Here is a 7,892-nt window from a genome sequence, read left to right as displayed (position 1 = left end):
CCGTCCCCGCCACCCCCTGGGGGCAGGCGGGACGCACTGGCGGGCGTAGGTGGCGCGGGCAGCAGGTGGAGCGGCTTCAAGAAACGGAAGCAAGTGCTGGACCGCGTCTTCTCCTCCTCCCAGCCCAACCTGTGCTGCTCCTCGCCGGAGGCTCTCGAGCCCGGGGGCCCCGGCAGAGCCGAGCAAGGGTCAACGCTGCGCCGCCGGATCCGCGAGCATCTGCTCCCCGCTGGAAAGGGGCCGGTAGCGGCCCCAGGAGCAGGCGGAGTGACGCCTCCTGGCGGACGCTCCCCAGACTCAGCTCCCTCTTCGTCCTCTGCTTCATCCTCTCTGTCTTCCTCGCCCCAACCACCCCCGAGAGGGGACCGCGCCAAAGATGAGGGTGCACGGCGTCGGGGCCCTGCAGCGCACTTGTGCCATCAGAAGAGTTCTTCCCTGCCCGGCACCGCCTGCCTGGAGCAGCTGCTGGAGCCGCCGCCGCCTCCCGCAGAGCCAGCTCGGAGCCCTGTGGAGCCACAGACCGCTGAGAAGGGCGAGGAGCGGGGCAGCAGCCCGGTGAGTGACTGGCGCGCGCGGCTGGAGACTAGGTGCGTGGGACCACGCCTCCAGCTTTGGGTGACCATGATCCTGGAGTTGCAGGAGTACGCAAGTGCTATTAAGTCAATCAAACAGTGGCAAGAAAACATCCCTCTCCTGCTGAGTGAAGACAGCATACTGTCTTGCACCCTGACTTTACTTTTGACAGAAGTAACACCTACTGACAGAAGCCGTTTGAGTAGCTTTATGAGTTGCCAATGAAAGTGGAAGTGTTAATGGTAGTCAAATAGGAGAGGAATAAAGTTAGACATAAAGTGGGTACTTTTTGGCGGTCTCCTAAGACTTTCCAGCCATGTCACACCTTGTCAAAAGAAAAAGAAAACCAACAACTTAAAAAAAGATTCCAACCATGCATAACAGTTGGTGTAGAGGGACCAGCATTTGAAACAAATAGTTCACAGGAATAGAAATGTGGGGAGGTGACTTAAAGGTAAACCTGAAATCATGTCTTGGGGAAACCCTTAAAGCAGAAGTCTGCTTATTTTCCCTCACTGCCTTCTTAAAACTTCCTGCTGCAGGTGGATTGCTGCCCAAGGAGTGGGCAGCCTGAGTGTCTCATCTGAGTTAGTCAGATGTGTTCCTATGGCTTTTCCTAAGATTTAATAGTCATCCGAAGCGGTTGTTTCAACTATGCTGCTTTATACATCATATTGACCCTTTGTTCAGGCAGGAGTCAAGTAAAAATGTACCTGTAGGATCCATAAGGCTGTCCACTGAATGGCTACTTTCACAACCTGGGTTTTGTAGAGGCGAGACTCTCCTTTTGTTAATGTTTATCAAATGGTGTTAATGCTAGCAAATACTTTGAAAGTTCCATTCTGCCAGGGACCTAAGGAACTCTTTTTAGTTTAGGAATTCTTTCTTAGTTTATTTAAACTCTCATTACTTTGAATTATTTTAGATTAATGACATATACATTAAAACTCAAATTAGATTAAAAGTTGAGTGACAAAAAGCATAATGTCATGTTTCAAAGGGTGTGATATGGGGAGAGATATGCTTTCAATTGAAAATATTTATTGTTTATTAAATTTATTGCTAATTTAATAGAATAGTTTCAGAAAATAAAGCAGAATACAAATGTTTTATTGTTTAATAAACACAATTACTTGCAGTGACCTGATGCTACTGATGTTCGAGAAAAAGGTTTTAGCTATTCTCAGAAGAGTAGGTAGAGATATTGTTGACAAAAAAACTAAATAAATCTACCTTTCCTTTCATTTTGAAAGATGTTTCTGGTTCCAAAACTAAGGTACAAAGTCATTTTAAAAGGATGTTTTTAAATTCAGTATAGAAGAATACCATGTATTTAAAAAGTATTTATTTTCGAGTGTGTACATATCCTAACATATAAGAATTTTAGAGTTGGGATACTGTTTACGTTTGTTTTTATGAACTTTTGAGATCAGGAAGAACAAATGAACAAGACAAATGAAACACAAACTCATAGACACAGACAATAGCTTAGTGGTTACCAGAGGGAATGGGAACGGGGGAGGTAGATGAGGGTAAAGGGGATTAAATATGTGGTGACGGAAGGAGATTTGACTTTGGGTGGTGAACACGCAATGCAACATACAGATGATGTGTTATACAATTGTACACTTGAAACCTATATAATTTTATTAACCAATGTTATACCAATAAATTTTATAAAAAAGAATAAAACAACAATAATAATTGAATTATTTTGGAATATAAGTATCATATTACTGCAAATGTTAACTTACTAAATTATTTTGCAGTTTACTGAAGCAAGATATTTTCAAAACAAAAGCAGAGAATTCTGAATTGATCTTTAGGTTCATTTTTCCCCCAAAATTTTCAGACTCCATCCATCTTTAAAAAATGCTGCTCTGTAAATATGAATTTTGTATTCAAAAGACCTAAACCTATTTTGGAGAAGATACTGAATAACATTATTGTGTGTCTTCACCATATGCTGAGTACTTTATTGCCTTACCCGATTTAATCCTCATAGCAGTCCTACATGATAGAAGTTCTCGTTGCCATCTTTATGGATTAAGAATCAGTCCTCAAACAAATTAAATAACTTTTCCATGGTTACATGGCTAATAAATGACAGAGAGAGGTTTTATGCTCAAATCATTCTCCAGAATCTTTTCCATTACTACAGTTACCTTTGACAACTTTTAGAACTTGTTATGTTTCTGAGATGACTTCAGTCCTATTGATTAATACTTGCAAGTTTACATACATTCTGGAGTTTTTTCTTCCATCTCTAGAATCAGTTCTATGATGGAATAGTTACGTTAATTTTTTTCTTTGTTCTCTGTGATGCATTGTTGCATATCAATTATATCATATTTACAAATGACATACCATCTGTAGTTCTAAAGCAGCTTTTCATTATAAAGAGTCAACATTTCAATGAAGACATAAAAGGAATAAAAAAGTGAAAATATCATTCAAAGAATAGGTGAAAGGTAGGGTGTAGGCAGAACATTAAATCCTGAGGGGCTTGTCTGGTGCCAGACACAGTCTCAGGAAGAGCACCATTGGTGGTTCTTAACATTTCCTGCGCATGGAGACTTCTTCCCTGGGGAGAGGACAGTTTTCTCTGTTATGAGCCACAAGTCCAGCTGTCAGCAGCATCCTCTCACCAATGCACAGGAGAGGGTTCCTCAGTCCTCTAAAGACTTTCCTGCCCAACTCAAAGGAACCCTCTCACCTCTCTGAATGGAGAAGGGGAAGAAATGAAGTTGGAATCTGGAACTGGAAGAGAACTCACTAAGATGTTGAGGAGTAGGCTCACCTCTCCTATGCCCTTCTAAGATTCCTACGTATCTCAGAGAGCTTTCCTTGCTTTCCCAGCATCTCGTTTCTGAAGATGCTTGGGCTTGGGGAGGAAGTGTGTTGTACATGCAGATTTCAGTTTTATTCACAGTTCACAAGAACAGATGGGAACACATCAAAGAACAGACAGTAAAAGCATTAAATCTGTCTTCAGTTTGGTTAAAAAGAACTTTCTTTCAAGGAAGAAAAGAAAATTCGTTGCAAAAACAAGGCACATGGTTCAATTTTTCTCATTCTTTGCCTGGTCCCGGCATTAGCCATATTCTGCAACACACTCCCCACCCCTCATACCCCTAGCCCAGCATGAGGCCCCAACAACATATGTGCACATACTTTGACATTGGGTGATGTTAAACGAAAGCTAAAAATCAGTTTGGGTTGCTGGGGAAAAAATTTGGAAGTCACTGATGTATAATTATTAAAATTGAGCAAACTATCTCCCATGCCCCTGCTAGTCCTCTTGCTATTATGTTTTCTTCAGCCAAATTTACCTTTGAAACATACTATTACACATTTGAAAATGCCTTGCACATTAAATAACGTGTATTATTTAGGTTATTCTGCTTTAAAAAAAATAAAAAGCCCCTTTCTTTCCACTGATTCTAATTCACGTGTCAGGCCATATTGTCACACCAGATGCATTTCATTTTCTGCAGCACAGTTGGGAAAGATGCTTTCTCAATTTGTGTGCATATCAAAAACATGCCAATTTTATGCATTCTGTCTTGATGAGTTACTAAAATTATACTTTGCTAGAATCAGAAAGTTAGTATTTTAAGATTAAGAGCGAGGAACGAATATGTTGCGTTTTTTAGTGTTGTAACAAAAAGCTTGTAGTGTTTATGAATGTTAAATTTTTATTCTTTCAAATTCATTTTGTTAAAATTATCTTTTTAGGGGAGTAAAAATATATGTTTTTTTAAGTGGGTAAATTATTTAAGGTATGATAGAAATGTTTCAAAACATAGTAAGAGGAATATTCATTCATTGGGATGAAATTCCTAAAACTCATCTGTGAGCTGTGATAAAAAGTGGACAAATATTTTCTAACATTAAGTCTAAATTGGAAATATATCTTGCTTTATTAATTATCTGACTTTTTAAAGAAAGCCCGTATTTTAAAAAATTATTTTAAAAGGTGATTTGGGTTAATTTTTGTATTTTTGCTATTTATTTTTCAAGTGTCTTTACTATTACTTCAAAGAACATAATATTGGGGAAGGCACAAATTAAAAGAATATAATTCTTAATATAAATGACTAAAACCACTAAAAAAATATAATCGCAAAAAGAGGCCCCTAAAAGTGTCATTAGTAGCCTTTCAAAGTAAGGGGATGGTGCATGTGAAGGATTTGATCTTAGGACATTTTGGAGCAGAGTATGAAGTAAAGTTTGATGTGTGATAACATTCTTAAAAAATCCCAGGACCATCAGTTTATTCCAGAGAAAGAGAGTAAAGAGAATGAAAGGTTTACTTTGGAGTGGAATTATTTCCCTAAAACCTTTAGTTACTCTCTGGATTATCTGGCAGATATGAGTAGAGCTATGACTCTTGCATAAATGGAAGTGTTATAATGTAGATGTTATATGAGATTGGCTTGAAACATAGTTCAGTAAACACTAGCAATTGCTGTGTTTTATTATTGAATGGTCTATTATTATTGAATGGTGTATTAAGGTTCTGCCACTGTCACCATTACCAATAAATGGGTGGTTGGAAAATAGGGTAACAGGAGCTTTGCTGGTCCTTTTCATTTAATTCAAGGTTGAAAAAAACCATATTACTTTTGGCAAGTGTGTGCACATTATCATGGAAAAAGATAAAATGGGATTAATGGATTTATAAAGAAAATAGGACAAATATTTCCCCTTTTTTGCGTTTAGAAATAAGGGATGATCTCACAAAATTAGATGTTGTGATATATCTTTGGTACCTCAAAGAAACATGTAGGTGGTTTCTTTGCTCGAGAATTATCAAATCGTTTTCTAACTCTAGATTGACAAATAGTAAATAGTATGTCTAGATAACATTGTGAGAATTGACAAAATCTAAAGATTTGGAAGTTAGGGTTATCTATTTTTTAGTTGTTGTTAATTCATAGTTCTTTACAGTATCATAGCAGACATCTGATTTAAATAAACAGACATTAATTTTTTGAAATTTGAAATTTTTTACTTTTTAGCTAGAAAACTTAACGAAAATTATGTATTTCTCTGCCTCAATAAGCCAAGCATGCTAACTAAATAAAATCTTTTCTTGATAATTGAGGCTCATTTTTTGAATACTGGCTTTTTGGGGCTTTCTTTAATGTGAATGAAATATATATTATCCTAGAACTTGCTTTAGATAAACTTGCTTGCTTTCATAAAATAACTCTGTAAAGCATATGTATTCATGCCAAGTTTATTTTGCTATAAAGTTAATTATTGAAAGGTGTCAGGCACCCTTCCTCCAGTCATTTTTTTACTTGCCAAATAATCTTTACAGTCTTTTTTTGTGAATTTTGATTTGTGGGTACCAGTAAAAATATTACCTATTCCCTCCCCCTCCCTGCATGATTAACTTTATGTGCCATTTTTTTTTTTCTTTGTCAACCTTTTCTTCTAACTTACATTGCTTTTTATAAATCAGATGTGGAAAGTGATTACTATCCCTCAACAATTCAAGGTTTTATGCAAACATATTTTCTCCTCTAGTGTATGCCAATTTCTTATCAGAATTTTTTTTTTTTCAGCAGACTATCAGGCCATGATTTCCCTGACTCCAAATATTTGTATTTAACATTAGTCTGAATGTAAGCAATACAACAAACTGTATTTGCAATATAATGAGACTTAAAAGCCCTGCATACTGCCTTTCTGAGAGAACAATTTTCCCGTGAAGTCTCTTTGGAGATATTTTATACCAGTCCATTGCCCATTCTCCTGGGTCCTAGACAATCTGGAAAATTATAACACATGGTGCTATAATTATAGCAAATGGACCTCTAGATATTTCAGGATCAATGCCTCCTTCAAAGCCCATGCATTCTGTTCAAAGAGGCCCCTTCAGTGTTAGCAGTCTCACCATATTTGCTTAAGCCTGAGCTACCTACACCAGCACTGCTGGTGTAGGATTTGGCAAGCCTCAAAACAATCGACCTATTTAATTGGCATTGTAAAACGGTTCAGGGAAGACCACTCAATAATCGGTTGCTGAATGAATGATGGGATGAATGGATGGGCTAGAGCTGTTCAGAGATAAGTTTTCTGGCACAGTTTCAAAATCACTTTACGGTTGTGTAATGCTGTTATTGCTTCTTGTTTCCGGGTCTTTTTAAGCCTGGCAAATGTATTTGACATTCCTCTCTTCTCCCAGCTGATGACTTGGCTTTTCTCAGCTTGTTCTTTAATGCTGGCTCAGGTCCGTGGGTATGAAGTGGGGACGTGATGCCTACCAAATGGCTGCCATATTGCGCTCCCGTGGAGGATGAGGAGTGTTTCTTTTTCAGAGCTCTCTGGCTCAGGGATGTGTTTCTTTGGGCTGGTCTCTGATGCTAGGTGTTCATTTTTGCACCCAAGTCTCCTTGTCTGGCCTCTGACGTTGCACCCCCACATCTGGATTCCAGATATCTACTGTCATACTCTTACTTTTGATCTCTGAGTCTTAAACACTGCTTGAATCCTAGCTCAAAATATTTTCTTGCCTGCCTCACTGCTACTTTTCCTCAGACCCATTTCCTTGCAATAGATTAAAATCCCAATCTTGATCAAGAATCCTGTTCTCATTAGCCTAGTCCATTGCTGTCTCTTGAGTGCCAAGGGTGTGAACTCTGGTTCAGACAACTGGCCAGTTACTTTTCATAGTAATCATCTGTCTATACTGCTGAGACTCCTTGTAAAACACCAAAGCTTCTCTTCAGAAAATCTACATTGCCAGTCAACTGCATTTGCCTGTAGAGGATGTTTTTTTTCTCCTGGGGCACTGGACTAGAGCTGACTGACCTTTTCACTTTCTCTATGTCCCTCTTCTCTTCTATTTTTAAAGCTCTCACCATGCCTACTCTTTAATATCATCATCCTTTTCCTTAGACCTGCCTGTGTTTTCCTCCTTAATCTCTCTGTCTCCTTCTATTGCTCTCTCTCTCTCTCTCAATCTGTCTCTTTACTTGCAAGACAATTTTTCGAACTTATCATTAAGCATCTGGAGCTCTGTTGACCCATAAAGCAGCCACTAACCACATGCGGCTATTGAGCACTAAAAATTGTGCCATAAGGGTAAAATGCACACTGGATTTCAAAGCCCTAGTGCACACACACAGAGACACACACAAAAGAAAGTAAAATATCTCATGACTATTTTTTTATATTGTTTACATTTATTTTAGATATAATGTAAATTATAGATATAATATTTTAGATATAATATTTTAGATATAATGGATTCAATAAAATATATTATTAAAGTTAATTTCACTTGTTTCTTTTCATTAAAAAAA

General features: G+C 38.1%; 1 protein-coding gene across 1 annotated transcript in view; it reads left to right on the top strand.

The window, feature by feature from the left end:
* The first annotated feature begins 6 nt into the window (after positions 1–6).
* MCTP1 (multiple C2 and transmembrane domain containing 1) overlaps positions 7–7,892 on the top strand; it is a 453,050-nt gene continuing 445,164 nt past the window's right edge. Inside the window, exon 1 of the mRNA XM_025047696.1 lies at positions 7–555. The gene's annotated coding sequence lies outside the window, so the exon portion shown is untranslated. The remainder of the gene's footprint in view (positions 556–7,892) is intronic.

Source organism: Pteropus alecto, unplaced genomic scaffold (assembly GCF_000325575.1).
Source record: "Pteropus alecto unplaced genomic scaffold, ASM32557v1 scaffold20, whole genome shotgun sequence".
Taxonomy (NCBI): Eukaryota; Metazoa; Chordata; class Mammalia; order Chiroptera; family Pteropodidae; genus Pteropus; species Pteropus alecto.
This window is presented reverse-complemented; position numbering and strand designations above follow the sequence as displayed.